Consider the following 27,576-nt stretch of genomic DNA (forward strand, 5'->3'; position numbering starts at 1 on the left):
CGAACTCCTGATCTCAAGTGATCCGCCCGCCTCAGCCTCCCAAAGTGCAGGAATTACAGGCATGAGCCACCGCACCCGGCCAAAAAATAATTTTTTAATTAGTCAGACGTTGTGGCATGTGCCTACAGTCCCAGCTACCATGAGGGATGAAGGGGGAGGATAGCTTGAGGGCAGGAGTTTGTAACCAGCCTGGGCACCAAAGTGAGACCCTGCCTCAAAAAAAAAAAAAAAAATTAAAAAGCTATGTCTTACAGATATTGATGGAGCGGAAATCAATTTAATTTTATATATAAGTTATTTCAAAAAGAATTATAGTTATGTGTGGCAATTTTTCATAAACGCCTGATATAAATCAAGATCTACCACTGAGTCTAGCACTGAGTGCTAGACTAGCAAGATCTAGCACTGAGTGTGCTCTAGAGATCCCCTTCTTGACCAACACAAAGCAGGGCAGGGATTAGGAAGCCGTTTGGGCTGGGCTGCAGGACACAATGACTAGGAGATGACGCAAAGCACGTGGGAGGGAGTAGAGAGAATGACACAGTTTGCTTCCATATTAGACTCTGCAAAAGTAGTTCTCAAATGTTAGTGCACATGCAGCCCAGTCACATTACTGAGCAGACGCCTGGCTCCACTCCTGAGTGATTCTTGCAGGTGGTCCATTGACCAGATTAGAAGAATCATTGTCCAGGGTCTCAAAGCCCAGTTGAGGATGCAGAGACAAAGAATCCTAAGTGGTTGAATGGGAAACTGATTCTCCCCTTGAGCACGCCTTAGATTTAAATAATTGATTGGAAAAGATCATTCTGTACAAAAATCTTCTGACCTGCAGGCTAGAGTTTCTACAGTGAGTCTTGAAAAGAAAAAAGAAACATATATTTTTGGAAAAGATTGAATTTAATTACAGTTTTGCAAATTATTACCGTGGGAAAGGTCAATAAAAAGAAGCATCTTGTGGATGACCTTATAGAAAGAACCTTTTGTAAAGCAAACAATTACCTTCGGATTTGTCTACTCTGAACCCTTGATGTTTATTTAAATTGGATGTTCTCATAGGAGGACACACCTGATACTCGGCTTGTCTAAACACTTAGAAAGTCAAATTGCCTAGTTATCAAAGCCCATGCTTATTTCCCGAACACGTATGGATGGTCTTTCAGGAGTCATTTCACAGTGACGTGCAGAGAGAAAAACAAACAAAAAACAAATCGTTGTTCCGAAGCGCATTTTCCAGCCTGTGTCTAACTTCCTAGCAGAAAAGGCAATAAAAGTGTTTGGGTCCAACATTGCAATATAATTTGAAATTCCTTGCTTACTGAAATCCTAGCCAAAAGGCTGTCTTTCCTTTTGTATTAAATTATCCCATTTGGTTGGCCGCCTTAATCAACTTAACCAAGTATTTACCAGATCACCATTTCCCTTTGTGCAGAAGCCCCATCAGAGCTCAGGTGAACAATTTCTTGGGCCGGAGCACCTTTCTTTTTCCTCAACACCAAGACTGTCTGCTGCCACACCCCTAACAGTGCTCTCCATCCATAACCTCAGGTTCATAATGCAGCTTTGTTATTTGGTTTGTCGGAAAACAATTAGTAGTTTCAGATTTTTATTTGCTATTTAGGGGAGAGATGATTTGGGGGAGAGTTGGGGAGGCGACTGAACAAAGCCAGTTGAACAGTTAATGCTTTAACCTTGCGTATAATTTATACAATAAACAAAGTCACATGCTTCCCTAATAATTTAGATGTAAGCAAATGTTGATTTATTCAGGAAGGCTACTGCCAGAAGCAAAGCCTGCAGCACTAAAATTTGAATTAAACTAGGACAGAAGCAGGCTAGTCTATAATAACATTTGTATAATTTTATTTTTGCCCTTGGCTCAGTTCATTTCCTCATACAGTAGATGCATGAAATTGGTTCTTCAGCCACCTTTAGCTGATGTTCATTGATATCCGAGCAGGCAGAGAAGCAAGAGAATGCACCTTTCTAAGCTTTGTGTTTTCAATCATAAGGCCTTGACTTCCTAGGTCATTTCTGACAATGATTATCTTTCTCTGAATTGTGTTTTCGGCAAATATCTCAGAGAAGCTTCATTTAACCTAGAGATACGGTTTCCCCCCTCTTACTGAGAGGGGACTCTGAGAACTGAGGCAGTTAAATAGATGCAAATGTTGTGCTGTTTTTATTCCCTCATTCAAGCCCTGGGGCATGAAATCTGAGTTCTCTTACTCTGCTTTCAGCAGTGAAAAAAGGGCCTGAAAAATTCTTTAAATGATGGTGAAAAATAAACATTAACTTGAAACAGTGAGGGATCAACCCCCCCCTTTTACTATTAACCTTTGACTTCAGTAAAAATTAGGACCTACATTTTACAACTTACCACTTTTGTTAGGCACTAAGGCTCCTTTTGAGGGAGCAGACTCGAGCTAGTAAATAATTTGGAAGAGCCTCTGAAAAGTAGATGAAGTTTTACATCCAAACAAAGGGAGACTTGGATTTTTCTTAGTAGTTCCCTGAAATAATGACACTGCCAACACACACAGCACACAGATGGAAGTGTTCTCAACCCCCATAATCACCTGGAAACGTCTTACAATTTTTATTCTGCCTAATCCATACTTCCATTTTAGGCAAAGTAACAGCACTTTAGAGGGTCAAAACTTCTGAAATGAAGAATTTATTTCCTTCATTCAGGAAATCAATTATGCTAAAAATTTTCCCTGACTTTTTATTTAGGGAGAGTTAAGAAAAAATAAAATCCTAAAAATTTAGAAATTAAAGAACTGGTGTTTACACTTTATGTGCAATAATGCATTTATGTCTCCCTTCTTCCAGCTGAGAAGGTAAACAGCAGCCCTACTGTTTTGGAGGCAAACATTGTTCTGTCCTATTCTTGGTAACAAAATCTGCTCCCAGGCCTTCTCCATCCCTGTCTGATTGTGCCCTGGGGCTGTTACAGGCGGCCAGAGGAGCCTTTCAGAAAATCCAGGCCATGTTTTGACTTCATTACAGATTCCAAATAGAACAAGTTTTAGCCTGGCTCAGGCTTTGGTTATGAAAGTTTCCCACAGCCCTCAAAAATATATAGAATAATAAATGGCTGGGCAGAGAAATAGAAGGCAATAGTCATTCCATCAAAGGTTTCTAGTCACATCATAAACTACAATTGCAGAGCCTGAGGAGCTTATGTCACTAGGACCCAGAGATAAAGTATTTTGCCTTTGGCCCCCGAGGTCACGCACTGGGGCAAGAGCTTTGAGGTTGACTTCTTTGTTTGCAGACTGGCAGGGGAAGGGTACTTGATCCCTGCCTAGGAACAGAAAGAATGCCTCTCTCCCTTACCCTCTGGCCCTCTGGCCTTCCCTGGGGACAGGCTGTGTGGCTCAGCGGGCATTGTGAAATCTTCTCACCCCAAGGGGTGGCTGTGAAGCTTCAAATGTTTTCGGGCATTTCCAGCATAAAGGCAAAAATTGATGAGTTTCAGTGGGATAAGCTCTGAGGCTCAAAGGAAAAACCCCTAAGGCTGTGGGTGTGAGGAGGAAACTTTTTATTGTCTTGCTGCAGACTTCTTTCATTTTTCTTTTCTTTTTCTTTTATTAAGTCAAGATGTTATATGAATGCATCAGATAAATATTACATGCAAACTTCTTATGGGAGCCATTTCCTCCCCAGTTTACAGATGAGTCTCCAGTGCGTCCATATTACTGTTCCCCATCCTCTTCCTCCTCTCTCCCTTGTTCTGGGTCCTCACTTCTCTTACCTCCACCCTTTCTTTTTTGGAGGAATCATAAAACCACACTTTAATGACAAACTCCAGAAAGCCAGAACTTATGAGGACCCTAGATATTCGCCCTACCAACTTCCATGGAAAGCCCTTCTTTTTCCATACATTTTTATTTTAGAAAACATATGAACTACTAGAAGTCACTCAAACAAGGAAGGATTTACATTCATTTTTTCCTCAAATAGTCTTTTAACATACATGTCTCTTGCTAGAAGCAGATTTTGTTGATGCTTTATTTTTTTTAAGCCAATAACTAACTATAGCCTGACAATTCCTATCCTATCACATTGATACTAGATTGTAGACTGTGACTTTATGACACCAAAGCAACTGATTACAATTTTTTTATATGGGCCTCACAATGCAGCCATTGCCATGATCCATACATTATATGCGAGCCTCTGGGAATCGCGGAAGTGACGGGAGAAACACGCTGTGGTTAGTGATTAAAGACTGGACACAAAATTGTCTCCAAATCCATTTTTTAAAAGTCTTTGAACATGACCAAAACTGTATTAATGAGCTCTGGCTGGAAAGAACACTATCGTGAGTCTCTATCTCCATTTCTCACATTTTAGTTAAAACTATAAATCCTTCCTCCAGATGGGCTTCCCCTGGTAACCATATTAAACAGAAGCATTAAATAGAATCTATAAGAAAATGTTCATTCTTTTTTTTTTTTTTGAGACAGAGTCTCGTTCTATTGCCCAGGCTGGAGTGCAGTGGCGCAATCTCAGCTCACTGCAACCTCTGCCTCCCAGATTCAAGTGATTCTTCCGCCTCAGCCTCCTGAGTAGCTGGGAATACAGGAACATGCGACCACACCTGGCTGATTTTTGTACTTTTAGTAGAGACAGAGTTTCATCATATTGGCCAGGCTGATCTGGAACTCCTGACCTCATGATTCACCCGCCTCAGCCTCCCAAAGTGCTGAGATTATCGGCATGAGCTACCACGCCCAGTCTCATTCCTTTTTTAAGTGCATATACCACCCAGAAAATATATACCTTAAAAATAAAAAAGGGGGCTTATTAAATATTTTATATTTCACTCAACTGGAATTATAATAGAAAGAGAAAACTGTTTTATTAGAAAATTTCCCATTTGCAGGGAAGCGTATGTGCCTATGAACCTGAGTCTCTATTAAGGCAATGGAGGAAAAACAGCCAGCAACAAGGTGAAAAGAAGTTCATTCGCTGTCTCAGAAAATAAAGACCTCAGACTTTTTAAATGAAAATATACCATTAGCATCAGATACTAATCACAAGGTAATTATTTTTAAAGAGGTTCCTAAGTAAGACACACACCCATGACACCCTGAGGCTCATCTATGCACCTAGAGACTTATTCTGCCCTTCGTTGTATGTCAGTTAGTTGTCCTTGGAGTGAATAAAAGCTGCTTTCCGCTTTCCATGTTACTCTACCCTCCTGTAAAAAGAGGGAAAAAAATGTCACTTCAGAAGATACGGATAAAAATGCATCCGATTAAAAAACATTCCTCAAGGGCAATTTGGATAAAAGTTAAGCTGGGCAACATCAAACCAGGCCCCTTCCTATAAAATACATCAAATTCAAAGAAGTTTCTTGGTTTTGTTTTCTTTTAAGTTACTAATCTTTTTAATGAATCTCAGATTCCATCAGCCAAACTGCTTTTTTGGTAAGAACAGTTTTTAACCTATGTAAAGGCAAGGATTGGTTTAAGAGAAAGCACCGAAAATATTAATCACATGGCAAAATACCTTTCTATTCTTTGTTTAAGAAAAAGACTTTGCTCAAGGAATTTCAAGTGAACAGAATTGCCCACACTGGAGAGGACAGTCCTCATCAATCCAGGTGACTTACTGTGGGCTTGTGATTCCTGAACGTGGCCCCCAGTACATGCCTATATCCTTGCTGGCAGGAATTACAACACCAGGTCACCTCTTCAAGAAATCCTCATTAATAAGCCCCCAACAGTGTAAAATATCAGATGTTGTGGGGATCTTTTTCAGGCATAAAGGTAGTTCCTGCCCTCATTAGGCTTCATTTTAGGCTCCATGTATGTCCATATCTTATACCAAGCCTATGAGCTATCCAACATTCTATAACTCCCTCTGGAGCTATATGCTAGTCAGCACTCTTTCATTGATTGATTGATTGATTGATACATTCATTCATTCATTCATTCATTTATTCATGTAACCTCCCTTATTGAAGAGCCCACAATGTGCCAGCACTGCTTGCAAGGGCTGGGAAATCAGACATGAAGGAGACAGGTAACATCCTGCGCTCAAGGACTTTATTTTCTCCTTGGCAGAGGCATTCAATAAACCAGCAAACAAATGAAGAAAACCATTTCAGACAGTGATCACTGAAATAAAAATAAAGGAACGTGGTCAGATAGGGTGGGCTAACGGGTGGAAAGGCTTCCTTGGATAGGTGGAGATGTTGAGCTAAAATCTGATTGTCAAGGAAGAGCCAGTTGTTGAGAAGCTAGGAAAATGAATTCTGCTTTTTCTTAAGTAAAGATTGATTTACTCACATTATTGTATAGATTGCACAACCTCATAACCAGTATCACAGACAACTCACAGGATTCCAAGCAGAGATTCAAAACCCAGGCATAGCAAGAATGCTTAGCTTTTATTTGCCAGCAGGACAACCTCAGGCATTATTGCTCAGCTGAGGGCATATTTAATTACCAAATGCTCTGCAAATGTCTTCCAAATTGTATAGATAAAGCCATCTAAAGTGTTGACTTTCAAGAGGATATATTTCTTCCTTCATCATAGAAATGCCCGCATTCCCTGATGAATTTGCATTTCCAATGATTCGCCATTCATTTTTAATTGACAATTATTTTCCTAAATTCTTCTAAACCACTGGGTATCTGCAAAGTGCATTTGCCTTATTTCATTAGATAACTAACTTCATTGCTACCTGAGCAATCCTTTGCTTCAGAAAAACATGCAGCACTCCTGCCTGCTGTTTCACTGTACAGACAGCATACTCACCATGCCAGGCAGATTTAGAAATGATTGCTTTTGCTTGTGGCTTACAAGAAAAGACTTCGTATCATATATTAATTTTTAAAATGTTTTCTTAAACCCCATTTTTGCCTTTATGGCAAACCCAGTGGCCAGGTAAAAATGAAAGGCTATAATATGGTTTTGTTTAAAGGCACGAAAGTTAGCCATAGCCTTCTGCCATGTCACATCTGGACACCTCCATTATGGTCACTTAGGTGTCTGATGGTTTGTCAGAAAGCTAGCCATAACTTAGGTGGAAAACTGGACTCCATTAAAAAAACATTAAAAGCTGAGAGGGAGGCAAGCTGATATGGCATGGCTCCCAGCACTAAGAAAGCAAGAGTGCATGGTAAAGCTTAGAAATAGAAAGTGATGTCCTCATAAAAACATGGCTCTAGGCTGGTGTGCCACTAGAAATTCTTCTGTCAGTTTAGAATATTTAGCTCTAAGGGATTTTGACTTTCAAATGTATCTTTGGATGCAAAATAGACTGCACAGGAGGAGATAGCATAGAAGAAGGGAAAGAAGCACTTGCTCGCAATTATGATCAGCTGACGTTAAACTGAAAATTTCTTTTCTTCCAGATAGAATACTTGATTAGAAAGGGGGCAAGTAGATTAGATGAGCTACCTTGCTGACATCAGGTGATCCTCTGGCCTCCATAACTAGAAAATGTTGCTGATAACTGATAGAGCTAAACAATATTAAAAGCTTCAGCACTACTGGTTATCAGGGGAACCTTTCAGCCTAATTGGAAAGCTCAAAGCTTCAGGCATCTGAAATTTTTTGGTCTGGGGCTCTTCTACAGCATTCCAATGCAGTATATCCAATCAATAATGTGATGCTATGCACAATACCATCACGAGGCTTACTAACTCCCCTGAGTTTTGTATTTGACTTGTTAAACTCTACAAAGAGTTGGAGAAAGCACAGAAAAGAAATATCTTGGTCCCTAGCTGCCAAAATATAAAACAAATAAACAAACTCCCATGCTCAAAGAAAACTGAAAAGAGCAAATGGAAAATATATACAGATGTACTTTCATGCACAAAACATGAGCATCTTAGATGACTTCTCTTAGTGTGATGCTTCCTGAGTGTTAGGCAAAGGGGGCATCCACCCCAGCAGACTGAATTATGTGCTACAGTTCAGTTATGATGACACAGATTCCACTCTAAAACCTATGGACATGAGGCTTTTTTCCACAGCCGACTGTGGTACTTTTCAGCCCACCCTGGCTACAAGCAGTGGCTATACCTGCAGCAATCAGAGACGGGTGTCCCAAGGAAGTTCAATACAGTCGCTTCGTCAGAGCGACAGCCGCCTGCGTCTGGGATACTTCACAATTTTCTTAACCAATCTCTTTGCACAGAACCAAACAGCAGAATCTTCACACTCTGGTGACTCTGACAGAACACACTTGATTCAGATGTTTGTGCAACTGTCTGCTCCAGAGAACTTCTGCTGAAATCATCAGGGAAGTTTTTGACAGCAACAACCAAAGAAAGTTCTTCATTTGGTTTTGAATTTTCCTTTTCCCCCAAAGGTTCACCAAGCTGCCTCCATCCGAGGTTTGAAAGGGAAAATAGGTAGTATTAACATGTGAGTGAAAGGTCAGGAGCAGAAGTCAGAGTTCAGATCAAACCCAGCACCTGCTCCTGCGCTATGATGGGAATGGAAACGGCACAGGCCTCTTTTCTGTGCGTGAGTTAAGAGATACACAGACCTAAATTTCAACCTAAAGATATATATTTACTCACATTTGAATATTTCTGAAGTCATACTACAGCCCACAATCGCTGTCAGCCAGCAGCAGTCAGCCTTAGTTGTCACTGCCTGTACAAAGGCATGAAACCACAATGGCTGGGGAGAGAATCCTGGAGATAAGAGTGGAGACCTTTCTTAGGAAATGCTACATCACCAGCACTCTCGTTGGCAAAGAGGATGATCCTGTGCAGCCAAACACAAACTTGATGACTCCAAGTTGGAAAATAATTTAGAAGAGTCAGACTCCGATTGTGAAGTTTTGTAAATAACTGATTTATTTCAACTTGCCTTATTACATATTCGCAAGAGATGTATATGAGAGAAATCCATGCCAAAATAAGTTTAAAAACGTTTTCAGGGTCTCACTCTGTCATCCACGCTGGAGTGCAGTTGCTCAATCTTCTCACTGCAGCCTCCGCCTCCTAGGCTCAAACAATCCTCCCACCTCAGCCTCCGGAGTACTGGGACTACAGGCTTGCACAGCCATACCTAGCTAATTTTTGGTATTTTTTGTAGAGATGGGGTTTCGCCATGTTGTCCTGGCTGGTCTCAAGTGATCCGCCCACCTCTGCCTCCCAAAGTACTAGGATTACAGGCATGAACCACTGAGCGTAGCCAAGAAACTTTTCCAATAGGTAGGCAATAAAAATTCTAAGGAATAAACAATTACTGTGCTATAATTGTGGTGGTATATCTTTCTTACTTCATGGTACATAAATCAGTACAACCAATGACATCAAATATTCAATGAAATATACAATATTTGTGACCCGGAAGAGTCTACCTAGCTGCTCTGAGCTTCAGATTTCTCTCCTAGAAAAGGAGAATAATAACCCCAACCTCCCAGAGAGATGGGGACTGACAGAGCCAGCCCAAATGGAGTTCACAGAACCCTGTGTCCAATGTTGTCTGTTTCCAATCAATAGTAGCAGCTACTCTCCTCTTGCCATTTCTCTATTTCAGGCTGGCTGCAATACAAATATCACAAAGAGACCGTTTACTTATCTCAGTGTACTTTTCTTTGTTTGTTAAAGTCATCAGCCATACACCAGGTGGACAAAACAAGCACCAAGAAGGCCTTGATGACTAGTGCATTTTTTTTGGTGATCGTCTATGAAGCAGATAAAATGAAATGAAATGATTGTTTGAATCCAGCGTTCTAATGATAGTGTAATTGTGACGTCAAATCAAATTTTTTAAAATGCCACTGCAGTGGAATAGAACTGAACACATCAATCTCAAAGTGGGTAGAGAAAATTGTTTCTGTTTTTTAAGGAAAATTTTGACAATCAAAGGATGAGCCAACCAAAATACCAAATTGTGTTTAAGTCAAAAGGTTAGAGGACTGTTATTTTTCTCTGATTCCAACAATGGGCAAAAGGGAATATGCAAATGAACAAACACAACCTAAACTAAAATTAGCTTTTACTTTTACTTAATTTTTTCCTTTTAGAAAATCCAGTTTTAAGTGGTTGTTTCCTTTTAAAACAGTAGAGAAACAGAGACAGTGGATTTCCAGTTTCCATTTTCACTCTTTCAGAGTATTTTCCTGCACAAATCTTCACCATAATACTGTAGATATCTCCTTTCTGCTTTGTAGGTCATATACAGAAAAGAACAAGTTAGACCTTCTTATACCTTAACAAATGTGCAACCGTGCTGTTTTAAAAGACTAGATGTGTAGACAGACAGAAGAACATCTAAGTAGAAAATATCAAGACAAGCCAGCAATCAATCATTAATGTTTTCTTAGAGTCATGGCCTCTATTAAAATTATGGGATTATAATTTATGACCAAATTGCAATTCCATAACTTTAGGTCAGTGTACACCTCAAACAAACAAAAACACAATCTGTTTTTAATGCATAGGGTGGAAAAGATAAGAAAAAATATAACACCAAAAGAAAATAATTCTGCCTGACGGAACCCCTGGAAGAGCAAACTGAATAAGTAGGCAAGTGGACATCAGTCTTCACCTGAAGCGCCCTTCTTCCTTCAGCCCACTAAGCTAGGCATTTGGAGTTGCTGTTGCAGGTGTAGAATATTCATGAGATCCATTATTTCGTGCTGTCTGCTGTTGTGTACTTTGGCAAATAAATAGTTTGCATGTCCCAAAATAAGCTCACAGGTGGAGATGGCAGCACATTCAGAGCCACAAACAGGCCCGTAAACTTACATGACATGGCTTTGAGCTCCCGTGACAGCACAGCTGCTGCTGGAGTTAAGAGGGAGTGTTCCTTGAACCTCTGCCCCTCTCTGTAACCCAGCCCCACATTTTTAGATGAATATAGCTGAACAGAATGTATTCAGGGAAGGTAGAGCAAAATGGTACAGACTTTGGGCTCCCACCACCCCACCAAACCCGTTCTCTTTAAGGACACCAGTGACTTAGTAGCCAAATCTTTTGGACAGTTTTTAGCATCTTCCTTTTCCTCTCTTGACCACATTCTCCTTAAAATCCTCTCCTTCCCTGGGGGCTTCAGAACACCATCCTATCTTGGGGATACTTCTACACAGAAGCTATGGTCTCTGCCTCTTATGTTTCTGCTTCTTCTCCTTCTTCCTCTTCCTTCTCCCCCTCCTCTACTTCTTTTTCTTCATCTTCCTTTGGTTGTTGTTGTTTGTAAAGATAGGGTCTCACTTTGTTGCCCAGGCTGGAGTGCAGTGGTATAATCACGGCTCGTTGCAGCCTACAACTCTTGGGCTCAAGCGATCTTCCTGCTTCAGCCTCATGAGTAGCTGGGACTATAGGTATGCACCACTATGCCCAGCTAATTTTTTTTTTTTCTATTTTTTGTAGAGATGCAATCTCATTATGTTGCCCAGGCTGGTCTTGAACTCTTGGCCTCAATTGATCCTCCCACCTCAGTCTTCCAATGTGCCAGGATTACAGGTATAAGCCAATGTACCTGGCCTTGGCTTCCTCTTGACACCCCTTGAAGGCTGGTGTTCCCCAGGACCTTCCCACTCAAGTTATTGTTCAAGAGCCAGCAGCATGGGTACCACCTGGGGGCTTGTCAGAAATCCTAGCGCTCAGAATAACGCTTTGAGAACAAATCTACCTCCCAACATCTGCCATCTGACTCTACCTTTATCCCCCCACTGTGACTGTCTTGGTTTACGACCTGATCGTCCCTTATCTGGAGTATTAATCACTTAACTGGTCTTCCTTACTTCATTCTCTCCTCTTCCATAAATTTTGTAATACAAATTTTATCATGTCTGGGCAAGTTGAATAATGGCCCCTCAAAAATATACACATTCTATCCCTGGAACTTGTGAAAGTTGCCTTACATGGAAAAAGGTGACTCTGCAGGTATGATTAAGTCAGGAATCTTGAGATGAGATTATCCTGAATTACCCAGGTGGACTCAGAGGACTCTGAACGGTTCTGATAAAAGAAAGGCAGGAGGATCAGAGTGAAGAGTTGGAGATGTGACAATAAAAGCAAGAAACTGGGCTGGAGTGATTTGAGGAAGCGGCCACAAGCCAAGCAATGCAGAAACCTCTAGAAACTATAAAATGAAGCAAGGAAACAGATTCTTCTCTAGAGCCTCCAGAAGGAACACAGCCCTGCTGACATTCTGAGTTTTAGATTTCTGACCTCCAGAGTGGTAAAATAAAAAATGTTCACCAGGATCACTTGAGGCCAGGAATTTGAGACCAGCCTGAGCAACATAGTGAGACCCCATCTCTAAAAAAAAAAAAAAAAAAAAATTAACTGGGTACACCTGTAGTCCCAGCTACTCAAGAGGACTGAGGCAGGAAGATTGCTGGAACCCAGGAGTTTGAGGCTGTAGTGAGCTATGATCATGCCACTAAACTCTACTCTGAGTCATCCCAACAGATGAGGAAACTGAGTTACAGGGGTTACATGGCTTGCCCAAAGTCAAACATTAAATAACAGAGCAGAGATTCAAACCCAAGCAGCCTGACTCCAAGTCCTGTATGTGTAATCACTGTGCTACATATTTCACTGATTCTAGGATGCACATTTTTTTCAATCAATTATTGTCACAGTTTAATTGGCTGCTTTCTTTTTTCCTGTGGAACATTGTATGAGTCTGTTCTCATGCTGCTAACAAAAGGCATACCTGGGACTGAGTAATTTATAAAGGAAAAGAGATTTAATGGATTGACAGTTTCACATGGCTGGGGAGGCCTCACAATCATGGTGGAAGGTGAAGGAGGAGCAAAGGCACATCTTACATGGCAGCAGGCAAGAGAACTTGTTCAGAGGAACTCCCCTTTATAAAACCATCAGGCCTCATGAGACTTATTCACTATCGCAAGACTATCAGAGAAAACCCACCCTCATGATTCAACTACCTTCCTCAGTCTCTCCCACAACATGTGGGGATTATGAGAGCTACAATTCAAAATGAAATTTGGGTGGGGACACAGTCAAACCATATCAGACGTAAAATAACACTGTGTCTTTGAGTTGATGGCATCTTAAATTCCATGGTGTAGAGTGTGTTGCTTAATGACATAGTCAAGGTAGAAAAGCTCTGGCCCCTATGACATTTTCACTCTCGTTTCCCTTCCAATCTCAATACGGAAAAGTGATTTCAATGAGAGGGAGTACAAGACTTTTCAGGAAACTGAAACTTTCTTTTGTGGTTAGGAGAAGGCTGGGGATAGGAGTCTTACCTTCTGTTCACGTGGACCGGGAAGGACCCTTGAGGGTCAGGGCTAAGTCAGATGCAGCCTGAACAGGAGCCACTTATCTCCCTCCTCACCCAGAAAGTGTGGGTGTGTGGGATTCCCAGAGTGTGTTCGCAGATGGGGGTGAAAGGCTGGCCAAAGTTCATAGGAACAAAAGCCCAGAAACTAATTAATAGAGTAAGATTCTGTGTATAACCCTTAGGGGAAAAATATTCCTTAATTAGAGACCAATTTGTACAACAGGACCAGAGCTCATGGAAGAGTCCCCCTACTAGTATCTCTGATCAAGCTTGCACTTAAGCCAATACAGAATTAAGTTTAGCAAGAGACATATAAACAGAACCATTGTTGTTTTATGATAGGAAAATTATATTCAATTTTTTTTATTCTCCCCGCACCCTTCCACCAATTATATTCATTCTAAATCCCTGTTTGTTCCTTTCCCAGAAGTCCTAACAGACTTGGAACGAGCAACAGCCCGAGACTATGATTCAGGTCTTATATTTATACACCTCACAGTCTCTCGTGGGGCTTTCTCCAGGTATTTGTGGACCAACTGTATGAATTAATGAATGGATGTGATGAACAATATTCTCAGAGCCACAGAAGTCTAGGATAGGAGATGGTTTGGAGGAGGCTGCTTGGGGTCAGGAGTTCTAGGAATAAGAGCAGGGACATCTGGTTGACTTTTAGGGAATTAGGAGCAAGATCATGCTCACAGCTATATTACATATTGTACTGGACCCAAGTGTTAACTGCAAAATTTCCAGAATGTTCTAACGTTCTTAGGCCCTAAGAACTTCAAAGAAGTTCTAAATATTTTAAATATATTTTGGCCTATTTTTTTTTTTTTTTTTTTTTTTTTTTGAGATGGAGTCTTTCTCTGTCACCCAGGCTTGAGTGCAGTGGCACGATTTCGGCTCACTGCAACCTTGGCCTCCCAGGTTCAAGCAATTTTCCTGCCTTAGCCTACTGAGTAGCTGGGAATTACAGGCACACACCACCATGCCTGGCTAATTTTTGTATTTTTAGTAGAGACTAAGTTTCACCATGTTGGCCAGACTGGTCTTAAATTCCTGACCTCAAATGATCTGCCCTTCTTGGCCTCCCAAACTGCTGGGATTATAGACATGAGCCGCCATGCCTGGCCTGTAATATATTTTGAATAGACAGAAAGAGGGAAAGAAACTTGCTGGCTGATATGGGGCTGAGCTATTCTGCTGGACTGAAAAGTAGTGAAACAAGAATGACATCTGTAAAGACTCAGAGTCACAAGCAGAGGTTGGTTTTGAAGCTTACCTTGATGACTAAAGAGGAAGTGAGGCCTGGATGCAGTGGGTGGGGAGAGATGACTGGGAAGATAGGGGGAAGAGGCCGGGCGGTGGCGCAGGCCTGTAATCCCAGCACTTTGGGATGATGAGGCAGGCGGGGCGCTTGAGCCCGGGAGTTTGAGACCAGCAACACAGTGAAATCCCATCTCTACAAAAACATGACCAAAATTAGCCAGGTGTTGGTGGTGCACACCCTGTCGTCTCAGACACCTGGGAGGCTGAGTTAGGAGGCCGGCTTGAGCCCAGAAGGTTGAGGCTACAGTGAGCTACGATGGGGCCACTGCACCCAGCTCTGGGTAACAGGGCAAGACCCTGTCTCAAAATAAATAAATAAATAAATTTTTAAAATCAGCAAAGAAAGATAAGGGGAAAGACAGCCTAAGAATGATGAAGACACCTTCACTTCTAGTTGAAGGGAAAGCAAGAGCAACTGCCAGGCTCTTAAGGAAAGGAATGAAAGAGTACAAACAAAGGGAGGGAGGAAGTAGGGAGGGAGGACGCCGGCAGAGGAAGACTCTCCAAGAAGCCCAAAAGTAGTAACCTACTGTGACTTTTGCTACCCAAGAACAAGCACCCTGAGCCCCTCCACGTCTCTCCCCAAACCTCAACAACCCAAGTTGTATGTGTCTCATTGGGGAAATAACTTACAAAAATGAAAAAGCCATTCGGTTTCAAATCCCAAGCATCCAAAAGACTCCGATTTTAAAAAGAAATATGCGTACATCTAGTCACTGAGCAACAACTAGAGTTGCTAACACAATAACTGTAATTAGAACAACAAAGAGCGATCAGGTTTTGCCTATGAGATGTACTAGGTGCAATTGGGGGAGGCGATATGTTGATGCTTTATAAGCAACCCGGACTTAAATGCAACTTAGGTGAGTGTCTGCTAGTGAGGAGAGGAGAATTCATTTTGTCTTACGTAACAGGGAGGGGTCTGAGTATATGAGAGCTGCGTTGGGCAGCTAGATCACCCCACAAGCTGGGTTTGATATTATAATTGGGGGTGACTCCCAAGAGAAAGTCCGCAGCAGTGAGCTTGAGGGAAACAAGCATACTCCAGGAATAAGAAGAAAATGGTTAATAGCAAGCTGAAGGGTAAAAAAAAGCTCAGCCCTCAGAATCAGCTGGAGGCAGTTCAGACGCCATGGTGGGGGTGCACAAGGTCTGAATGCCTCTGAGCACAAACCAAAGTCTGAAAGGAAGAGGTAAATTAAAGACTGTTCAACAGAAAGTGTGTAGATTTATGAAAGCAGCCTTTAAAAACTGCACACTTTATCAGAAACTAATGGAACAGAAGAGTCCTCTCCCTTTTCTCCCCTCCTTCCTTTACCATCACTAATCAAAAGAACTGAAAAATAAAAGATCATGAAAATTTGAAGGGGAAAAAAAAAGAGACAGACAGGGAGGGGTTGGTGAGGAGAAGAGAATGCTACATTTGAAGATAGAATCCTACAGGTGAGACTGGGGGCAAGAGTTTCCAATTACAGGGAAGGGTGAAAATGGCAGAGAAAATATGAAATATCGTATTTGTGTTTGTTCTGTACCGAAAATGAGGATCTTCCTACCCCAAGGACAATTTTTACGGAACGCAAAATGTGCTGTGAGAGAAGATGGAATCTCTCTATATGTTCACAGAGCAGTCCAAACGGGACTGTTCCAACCACCCTTGACAGCTGGTCACACGCCCTGACCCCCACACTGCAGCTACGAGGAGCCCAGCCATGACCCTCATGAGTCCTCCACCCCAACCCGGACTAACGCAATCACCGTGAACCCAACAAAAGCATGAACACAAACATCTAGAGAGGTAGCTCCATTTTTTTCTTAAAGTAGAGACCAGGTCTTGCTATGTTGCCCAGGCTAGCCTCAAACTCCTAGACTCAAACGATCCTCCTGCCTTGGCCTCCCAAAGTGCTTTCATTACAGGTGTGAGCCACTGCACCCAAATGCATCTCCATTTTTTTTTAATTTAATTGTTTTTTTTTTTTTTAAGAGGGAGTTTCACCATGTTGGTCAGGCTGGTCTTGAACTCTCGACCTCAGGTGATCTGCCTGCCTTGGCCTCCAAAGTGCTTGGATTACAGGCGTGAGCCACCACGCCCAGCCTTGCATCTCCATTTTTAATCAGAAGCTACTACAGTTCTCCTGCCTCCAATTTTTCTTCTCCTTGCTGGGTCCATCCATGTTCTGCTCTCTGGTAAGTCTGGAAAGCTTGACTTTCTGTGTCCTTTCTACCACCCCAAGGAGGCCCTGGGCTGTCTCTGAGGTTATCTTTCAACCTTCAGTGACCCACCTCAGGACCACGCCCCCGTGTCACACTCTTCAGTGCGAACATTCTCTCGCATTCCCACAAATTCGTGGTCACAAACTTGGGTTACATGGTCCATTTTCCCTCTGCTCTGCTCTTCTGCCCCCTCCCGCCGTCTAAATACCACATCTTTTAAGATTCACCTCTTTTATTTATTGCTTTATTGAACCACATTTCATATACTATACAGTTCACTCACTTTAAGTGTATAGTTCAGTGGCATTTAGTACATTCGCAATACCGTGCAACTATTGTCACTCTCTAATCTCAGAACTATTTTTTTTTTTTTTTTTTTTGAGAGACAGAGTCTCGCTCTATCACCCAGGCTGGAGTGCAGTGGCATAATCTCGGCTTCCTGCAACCTCTACCTCCCAGGTTCAAGTGATTCTCCTGCCTCAACTTCCCAAGTAGCTGGGATTACAGATGTGGACCACCAAACCCGGCTAATTTTTGTATTTTTACTAGAGATGGGGTTTCACTATACGTTGGACAGGCTGGTCTTGAACTGACCTCAGGTGATCCGCCCACCTCAGCCTCCCAAAGTGCTGGGATTACATGTGTGAGCCACTGCACCCAGCTTTTCAGAACATTTTTATCACCCCAAAAAGAAACCTTAGATCCATTAGCAGTCCCTGCCCTTCTCTCTCCTGTCTCTCCTTACCCACCCCATCCCCTGGCAACCACTAATATACTTTCAGTCTCTTTGGAAGCTTTGCCTATTCAGGACATTTCATATAAACAAAATAATATGTGGTCTCTGTGACTGGCTTCTTTCTTTCCCTTTGTTGTCAAGGTTCACCATGTTTTAGCATGTATCAGTACTTCACTCTTTTCTCTGACTGCATAATATTCCACTGAATGGATATGCCACACTGTGTTTATCCATTCATCAGCTGATGGATATTTGGGTTGTTTCTGCTTTTTGGCTATTATGAATAATGCTGATATATTATTCACATACAGGTTTTAGGTGTACCTATGTTTTCTTTCTCTTGGAGTGGAATTACTGGGTCATAGAACCATTTCATGTGTAATGTTTCCAGGAATTGCGAAAATGTTTTCCAAAGTAGCTGAACCACCCACATTCCCAGAGGCTAGTATGAGAGTTCCAATTTTCCCATACCTTGACAACATCTGTTATTGTCTAAGATTCACTTTTAAGAAGAAACACACACATATATCCAATTTGGTGATCTTTCACTATGTGCTAGTGTCTATGCTCAGTGCTCTGTCTCTATGTTATCTTGTGTAATCTTTACAGACCCCAAGAAGCAAATATCATTTTCCTCTTTTCACATTAGATAATCAAGGATTCAAAAACACTGGTGTCGGGGCAGGGACCCATCCCCATTTGCCTGCCTCCAAAGCCCACCTTCAAATACTACCCTAAGTAGCCTCAATGATGCCTTTCCAAGCCAACCCCAGCCCCAGTGATCATTTATTCTTCAGAAATGTGAGCTAGTAATGGTTTGCATACCACCTGGTCTTGTTCTCTGATGATTTCCTATATAAAACATTATTTTCCTAACTGGAGAGTAAACATTTCATTGGCTAAACTATTCTATTTCTGATGTGTACTTGGGAAGTTAAATGCTAATAAACACTTAATGGGCTGACGAAGTTTTTGTAGAATGTGACATGTTTTGCCTTCTTTATCCTAAGAGGTAGGGGATAAGTTAAAGATACAGAATTTCCCTTTCAGCTTCTTGCCTGAATGAAGCAAGAAGGTACAGACGTGACAGTGCTTCCACTCAAATTCACACAATCCCAAAAACAAAACAAAACAAACAAACAAAACCAGAAATCTGTGTTTCAGAGATTATTACCTGTTTTTTAAGCAAGGCTTTATAATAGAAAAAATAATATATAATCTGGCTTTTTCCTTGAAACCCAAGATATACATAATTTACCACACACACGCGTATATACATACATGTGTACATTTTTTGCATGTGTATTATGTGCCAAGGGCTTTTATATATATTATATCTGATCCCTCTGACACCACCACAAAGTAGGTGTTAATTGCTACCCATTTTATATACAAGCAAACTGATGCCCAAAAGGTTCATGCAAGCAAGGATGTGCAGCTAGTAAATGGTAAGACCAACTTTGGCCTGGTGTTCTTTTTTTTGAGTCGGAGTCTCACTGTATCACCAGGCTGGAGTACAATGGCTTGACCTCGGCTCACTGCAACCTCCACCTCCTGGGTTCAAGTGATTCTCCCACCTCAGCCTCCCGAGTAGCTGGGACTACAGAGGTGTGCCACCACACCCACTTATTTTTGTATTTTTAGTAGAGATGGGGTTTCACTATGCTGGCCAGGCTGGTCTCGAAGTCCTGACCTCATGATCCACCCTCCTCAGTCTCCCAGAGCGCTGGGGTTACAGGCATGAGCCACCACACCTGGCCTTGCCTGACGTTCTTTTCACGGTACCACACTACCTGTTTCAGATGTCCAAGAAGGAGCCGTGTAGCTTGGTTACGGGCTTCGGGCTTCCATTAGTTTGTCCTCTTATCTTCTTTCAGCACCTATCCTGTGGCTGTGAACCACTGACTCATAATTTTCCTGAATTCTCAATAAAACAAAGCTACCATCTATTGGCTCTAGGTTAGAACTAAAAGGTGATTGTGGAGAATTGTTTCCCACAGAGGACTGAATTTATCCCGAGGGAAATCTCAAGACCCTCTCCTTACCTCTTACAAATAGTACAATACAAAATACTTAGACAAAGAATATGCACGCAGCTCTGCTCTCTAAAGGTTGCTCCTCTAAGTAATGTGGACCAGTGTTTCTTTCTTTCTTTTTTTTAAAAATAGAGATGGGGTCTTGCTGTTTGTCCAGGCTGGTCTCAAACTTCTGGCCTCAAGTGATCCGCCTGCCGCAGCCTCCCAAAATGCTGGGATTTACAGGTATGAGCCACCATGCCCAACCTAGACCAATATTTAGGTGATGCTTTTGAACACCGTCACATACTAAACTTACTCAGTGAGCCTCTCTAGGGCTGAGGTCCTAGAAATCTACATGGGATGGTTACCTACGTTCCTGAAAATACAGTAGAAGCACAGTACTAGAATTTTATGGGACCATCACTCTATACGTGGTCCCTCATTGATGGGAATGCCCTCTGTGGTGCATGACTGCAGTTCCTCCTTATAGAAGCTAATGGTAATTAAGTAATCCCATAAAGGAATACTTGCAAATTGATTAACACTCAAAAGAAAAAGTCCAGTGAACTATGAGTGCTTAAAACAGAGAACACTGATCTGGTCCCAAAGGGAAGAAAACCTTCCCTAAGCTTTTCTCACGAGCTGAAGGATGAACAGGCATTACTAAGCGAGAGGAAGGAAACAGTGAGCAACTTACAGGTGATGCATCCTGTGCAAAGGCCCTGAGGCAGTGAGCTGAGCTGGAAGAGCTAAAGGTGGCCGGAGCAGCAGAGGCTACTCAGAGTGGAGAGAAAGGAGCTTCATGAGAGAGCAGAGGGAGACGGGCCAGATCAAGCAAGCCCTTGGGAGGTTTTGGTCTTTATTCCAAGAGCAGAGAGAAACCATTGAATATATGGTTTTTATTTTTTATCTTTTAATGTTATTTTCAAATTTAATTTTTAATTTTTTTACATTTATCTTATTTTTTGTTAGAAGCCTACTGAGGGCCAAGGCCCTTCTATCAGCAAAATAAGTCTATGCCTTGGGAAGTAGAGTCTCTGCCCGCCTGCTTTGCAGTTCACATCTTTCCTGCTTGTGAAAGGGAGAAGCGACCCGTCTGCATAACACAAATGTGAGCATAATGGGTGACTGACTTGATTTCTACATTACAAGTCAGTGGCTTGGGTTCATACTCTTTCCAGATGTCTCTTCTTATTGTCCAGACAACCACTACCACGGTGCTGAACCGTGGACAGGGAGTTTAGAATTCTGCATCAGTCAGGTCTTTTGTTGACTATCAAGGACATTTGGAATTAAGCAAGCCAAGGGTAATCAATTCTGATGCTTTAGGCTATTAGACCACCCTCGGGGCTTGGGAGATATTTCCTGTTGTATATAAAATGGTACAGTGGCTTCGCGTGTGACAAGCTCTCCTCCCTCTCGCCCTAATGTATTACATAGTGGCCTCTGCCAGAGGCAAATACCTCACTACCCATTGCAGGGTCCAGTTCAGTTTGGGAAAACTTAAGAGTCATTAAGAAATAATGGAATTTGTTTTCATTTGCAGAAGCAAACTCCGTTTTCTTCGTCAAAAGGAAATGTGTGTATCTACATCTATAATCAATATGAAACTACATGTGGAGACAGAGAACAGGAAGAGAAAACTGGGAGAAGCTTCTAACTTTGATGTGTTCAATTTAGACCTCCTCAAGATTTTTTCTGTGATTTGACACATGTAATGTACAACTGGGCGGAGAATGCAAGGCGTTTATCTTCTAAAAGGTTCAAGTTTCACTGATGTGAAGTTTGGGAAAGTAATTACTTAGAGAAAGAGTGGACAGTTTCCTTTGGATAGTAGCTGTCTTATCCACGTAATTTGCCTGCAAGAGGTAATATCAGCACCCCCATTAGGTTCTCCTAGTCTAATTAGGACACAGACACAGTCAAGATTCTTCAAAATTAAGAGCCAGCTAATTAGGAAGTGAAGACATTCCTCTAGAACTTGCTTTCATTGGGAAACACCTTTCCCTTTGTTTATCACCAACAGAGGATGTGGAAAGGCACACAGAAGGGCAAGAAAGATGTATGCAAGTTTTAAAAAAATGGGAATAGAATACAAATGGGGTGTCCAAAGAATGGAGACCTTGTGTTCTGTTCTCTCCGGTCCTTTCTATGTCCATTTGGCTTCCAGGCATCCTGTGTTGGACCCTGTGAACAAAGCTAAGTTACAGGGATTATGACCCAGCCTGGTGGTGCAGGCATATTAATCAGCAGGGGAGTGTGGGAAAGGTATGTTCTGACACTTCTCTACCCATCTGCCTCCCTGTCTCCCTCCTTCCTTGTATAAAAAAAAAAAGAAACAGGTATGGGCATGGGCAATAGAAAGCTCAACCTCATCATGAATAGTTACGCTTCCTTTGGGGCAAAGCCACCCCTTTCCTGCTAACTCACAGGTCAAAGGTCTTACTGAGGTTTCTAAAGAACTGCACCACAAACCACTATGACACACATTCACCTGTGTAACAAACCTGCATGTCCTGCACATGTATCCTGGAACTTAAAATTTAATTTAATTTAATTGTAAAAAAGAGCTGCACCTTGTTTGATGTACCTGAGTTAATACATTAATGAATTAGCGTGTTAACTCCTCCCAAGAACCAAGCTCTGTCTACAGAGAGATCATCATAGAATCTCAATAGCCCTTACCACGGGTATGACATCAGAACAACGACAAGAGTCAACGTCTTCATAGAAAAGGGAAAAAGAAGGAGGAGGAGGACAGGAAGGAGGAAGAAGTCACTAGTTTCTTCCTTCAAACAAGAAGCTTGATATTCCATGGATAAAGAAATTGGCTGATCTGATGTCTCCTGTTTTATTTACTGATTTTTGCAACATAGAACAAAATATGTGAAAAGTTTATTCAGTTTCAGTTTACATATGCTTCCTACAAGAGCCTGTTTTTTGTCCAGGAAGCCAGAGATGGATATACAAAAGAGAGACTAGAGAGCAAAATAACTAGTTAGGAATAACGCAAATGCAAGGTTTCATCTGGTACAAAAAGCACTGGTCCTAGAGTCAGACAACGGCTCTTTCTCCTCTACTACATGACCTTGGGGAAATCATTCTTTCTTTTTCCTCATCTTTAATACAATTAGATTAACAACACTGGGTAAGAGAACAAAACGAAGCAGTGGAGGTGACAGTGTTTGGTAAGTTGTATAAATATAACTTCTCATTGTCTCTGTCTGAATAAGGAGTGTTAGAAAAAAGGAACATTATCACAGGAAAATAGCAGGACTGGGTAAAATAATGTCAGTGCTAGCAAAGGCTAAATATATCAGAGATTAAAATATAGACTCAAAACTGTGTCAAGACACTTTGAAATTTAACATGTTGTCTAAATGCGGACATTATCTTTTTTTTTTTTTTTTTTTTTTTTGAGACGGAGCTTCGCTCTTGTTGCCCAGCCTGGAGTGCAAAGGCAAGATCTCAGCTCACTGCAACCTCTGCCGCCCGGGTTCAAGAGATTCTCCTGCTTCAGCCTCCCAAGTAGCTGGGATTACAGGCATGTGCCACCATGCCCAGCTAATTTGTATTTTTAGTAGAGACAGGGTTTCTCCATGTTCGTTAGGCTGGTCTTGAACTCCTGACCTCAGACGATACACTGGCCTCGGCCTCTCAAAGTGCTGGGATTACAGGCATGAGCCACTGCGCCCAGCCTTAACATTATCATCTTAATTTACTTTCTGGTTCTTCCAGGAATGACAACGAGAACTTGTGACATCTATGAATTCAAAGAAGAAAAGGGAGAAGTGGTTTTACACATTCTCCACTGCCTAACCCCAACCCTACTACCTATAAACCTGCAGAGAAGCAGACTGCTTGGGCTTGTGTTTGCCCCTTAATTTATTCATTATCAATTTTACATTTTTAACTTTCTATCATAGGTTTAGTTCTTTCTAGATCAAGCACAAGGAAAAACCTTCTCAGTGCTTTTGTGCTGGTGCATTTCTATGAGAACCAAGACACATTTTGGGGAGGATGAGTTGAATATACCAGTATCTAGAAAAGGTGTGCCTCTAAATATGATTATGACAGGCCACTCTGCCATCGGCACCAATCTTCCTTACAAATAATTCACAAAAAATAATAAAAGGTGAACTGCTGATGGACGTCAGTTTTTAGGTTGAATAGATTTTAAAATCAGAGAGTGGCACCCTTATAGGAAATGAAGGAAGCAGGGAAAAGATGTGTTTTTATTCTTTAAAATTAAAAAGGTTCTCCTGGTTCTCCTGGCCGGGTGCGGTGGCTCACACCTGTAATCCCAGCACTTTGGGAGGCCGAGGCAGGTGGATCACAAGGTCAAGAGATCGAGACCATCCTGGCCAACATGGTGAAACCCTGTCTCTACTAAAAATACAAAAATTAGCTGGGTGTGGTGGCGTGCACCTGTAGTCCCAGCTACTCGAGAGGCTGAGGCAGGAGAATTTCTTGAACCTGGGAGGCGGAGGTTGCAGTAAGCTGAGATCGCGCCACTGCACTCCAGCCTGGCACTGGGCAACAGATCAAGATTCCATCTCAAAAAAAAAAAAAAAAAAAGGTTCTTTTGTTATTATTTCCAGAACAACCAAAAAAAAAAAAAAAAAAAAAAAAGGAAGGAAAGAAGGGAAGGAAGGAAAGAAGGAAGGAAGGAAGAAAGAAAGAAAGAGAGAAAGAGAGAAAAGAGATCTATTTTCAGGAAATAAAAGAGCACCAATAAAACTATAGCAAGTACAATGAGACCAGTGGTAGGTGGTATTAAGGCTGAATGGACAGATCGGACATCTCTGGATGGTCACAGAAATTACGTAAGAAAATCAAGGCTGTGGCTATCTCTAACCCAATCCAAACCTCAAAGAAAAGTAAAAGCGGGTTTGCTTTTCATGATTCTAAATAACCAATTTAGTCCATTATTTTATGAATCCGCAAGCTGTTGTATTTTCAGGTACAAGTTCCCATCTACACAATGACAAACACAGAGGGTATGTCCAAAATATTGTCAAACACCAGGCGGTTTTGCCTACGTAATTCCAAGTATCCAGACAAACCATTCGACAATTTCCAGCGATTTGATTTGGCTCAGACTATCCAAGTTTTTATAACATAATGAAGGAATCTGCAATGAATGGGGCATTTTAGCTGTGCCGGGCAAAGAATGGTGAGCAGTCCCAGCTCTTACTCACGCCAGATCTTCAATGTGATGACATGGTCAACACGAGGTGTTGGAGTTTCTGCCCCGCTTCTTAGTGGGCCGTCATGACCAGGTGCAACTCATACGTAACAACAATTAAGAAGAGAATCAGAGAGCTAGATGTTTTGCTTTGTCTTTTTTACCATATTGTACTTTTCCCCCTCACCTATTTAATGTGTGTATAATGCATTCATTTTTAATTGTGGCATGTATAGATATAAATTTCCATTGTAATGATTTATTTTATTTATTTTTTTTTGGAGACAGAGTCTCACTCTGTCACCAGGCACCAGGCTGGAGTGCAGTGGCACGATCCTGGCTCACTGCAACCTCCATCTCCTGGGTTCAAGCAATTCTCCTGCCTCAGCCTCCTCAGTAGCTGGGACTACAGGCGAGTGCCACCACACTCAGCTAATTTTTGTATTTTTTAGTAGAGACAGGGTTTCACTATGTTGACCAGGATGGTCTCGATCTCTTGACCTTGTGATCTGCCCACCTGGGCCTCCCAAAGTGCTGGGATTCACTGTAATGATTTTTAAGTGCACAGTTCACTGGCATCAAGTACAACCTTCACATTGTTGTACAACCATCACCACCATCCATGTCCAGATCTTTTTCATCTTCCCAAATTGAAATTCCCTGTACCCCTTAAACAATAGCTCCCCATTCCTTCCTCTTCCCAGCCCCAGGTAACTACTATTCTATCTTCCATCTTTATGAATTTGACTATTCTAAGTACTCTACATGAATGGAATCATACAATATTTGTCTTTCTCTCTCCACTCTATTTTGATATTGCCATAAAATCCAAAAGTTAGAAAAGTTAAACCCTGGGTAGGGTCACTAAAATTAAATACCAAATATATATTAATACGGGCCATTTTCTGGCTTCTGAGTTAGATGCTTTCTCTTTGATACCTGTCTTTACTACATAAAGATAAGTTTTAAACTAAGTATTTGTTGTAGAAGATCAAAGGTTTAGCTTCTTCTCTCCCCAAAAGACATTTTTTTTCTCTTTTTTTTTTTTTTTTTTTGATATGAAATTTCACTCTTTGCCCAGGCTAGAGTGCAATGGCACTATCTCTGATCACTGCAGCCTGGCCTAAATGTGTTCAAACAATTCTCCTGCCTCATCTGCCCAAGTAGCTGGGATTACAGGCGCGAGCCACCATGCCTAGCTATATTTTGTATTTTTAGTAGAGACGGGGTTTCGCCATGTTGGCCAGGCTGGTCTCGAACTCCTGAGCTCAGGTAATTTGCCTGCCTCAGCCTCCCAAAGTGCTGGGATTAGAGGCCTGAGCAACCATGCCCAGCCCCAAAAGACATGTTTAAGTAGGCTTTGCTATAGGAAGAAAACCTGCAGTAATGCTTGCCCTTGCCTCGGGAAAATAAGGAATAATAGGAGTATAATAATGTTTTATCAATCAAAATCTTCAGATGCAAAAAAATAAACAAATAAATAAAAATAAAAGGCTGAGGAGTTACTACTGTTATCTGCAAGCCCTTTCACAGAGGCTTTGTTTTGTTTAGGGACATCTACGATTAGAAAAGAAATAGACACACTAACTTTGTTTTCTCAGCAGGAGCTGCTGTATGTTTGGTACGATAGATTTCTTTTTCTTTTTAAAAAAATTAAGATATTCATTATCTACCAAGCAACCTTAGAGGGACAGATTGAGGATTTAATTTCAGATTTTCATGTCTGACTCTCAGAACCAGATGGTCTTTACGCAATGGAAGTTTTGTCCCATCATTCATAATTGTTTCTTATCACTACTATTATTAATGCCATTAGTAAAAATAATGTTGAAGTCATTTAAATGTCCGTATTGAATACTCCTGCCAATTTGCTCCCATCTCCCAGTGTGCATTTTAACTGATCAGGCTAATACTCATTAAGACCCTCAAACTGCTTTCTCTCCTGATAACTTTAAAGAAAGTGTTCAGATTTTTGCTACCAGTAGCAATTTGTTTATAGCGGCTCTTGCTACGGTTTGGAGATTTAATACTTTGTTTCTTTTTCTTTATCTTTTTTTTTTTTTTTTTTTTTTTTGAGACAGAGTATTGCTCTGTCCTGGCTGGAATGCAGTGGAAGGATCTTGGCTGACTGCAATCTCTGCCTCCCAGGTTCAAGTGATTTTCCTGCCTCAGCCCCCAAGTAGCTGGGATTATAGACGTGCGCCACCATGCACAGCTAATTTTTGTATTCTTAGTATAGACAAGGTTTCACCATGTTGGCCAGGCTGGTCTTTCATCCACCTCGGCTCCCAAATTGCTGGGATTACAAGCATGAGCCATCATGCCGGCCTTGTTTCTTGTTTAATTATTACTTATTGACAAGATTTTGTGTTGTTGTTCTTGGCCTTTGGGGTGTGTGTGGTGGCAGGGAGGTTGGGTTTTTTGTTTGTTTGTTTTGGGGGGGTGGCTATAACATATTCGCAATTCTTTTTCCTTTAAATACATTTTATGTGTTTAACCATAGCATGATTCCATTGGATAAGTTTTATTGGATTTTTTCAGGGGTGGAGCAGGGAAAGGTTTTTTAAAAATTGAAATATGACATCCATATCATTAGAGTTTTAAAGTTAGTAATATGCTTAAGGCATATTTTTTATGGTTAGCAAAGCTGAGAGGTTCTGACACCCAAAGGATGCAAGAAGAGATAACTTACATAAATGTATATGGTGCCCCGGAGGTGCCGCAATTGTATTACGGGGTTTCTCATGAACGGCCTTGGTTCAGACAGTAGAACAGTGAAGCAAAGCTAAGTGGTTCTGTACTGGATGGGCTGTGCATGTGACACATACACTGTAAATAGAAGGACCTTTCAG

General features: G+C 41.5%; 1 long non-coding RNA gene across 1 annotated transcript in view; it reads right to left on the minus strand.

Annotated features, from left to right (window-relative positions):
* Positions 1–409: 409 nt before the first annotated feature.
* The window catches only part of LOC116561388, a 35,582-nt gene continuing 8,415 nt past the window's right edge, over positions 410–27,576 (minus strand). Inside the window, exons 2-4 of the long non-coding RNA XR_004273408.1 lie at positions 8,550–8,666; positions 5,118–5,209; positions 410–2,447 (exon numbers count right to left, since the gene is read on the minus strand). This is a non-coding gene — a long non-coding RNA (uncharacterized LOC116561388). The remainder of the gene's footprint in view (positions 2,448–5,117; positions 5,210–8,549; positions 8,667–27,576) is intronic.

This window comes from Sapajus apella, unplaced genomic scaffold (genome assembly GCF_009761245.1).
Source record: "Sapajus apella isolate SASKATOON/1434 unplaced genomic scaffold, GSC_monkey_1.0 scaffold29, whole genome shotgun sequence".
In the NCBI taxonomy this organism is placed as follows: domain Eukaryota; kingdom Metazoa; phylum Chordata; class Mammalia; order Primates; family Cebidae; genus Sapajus; species Sapajus apella.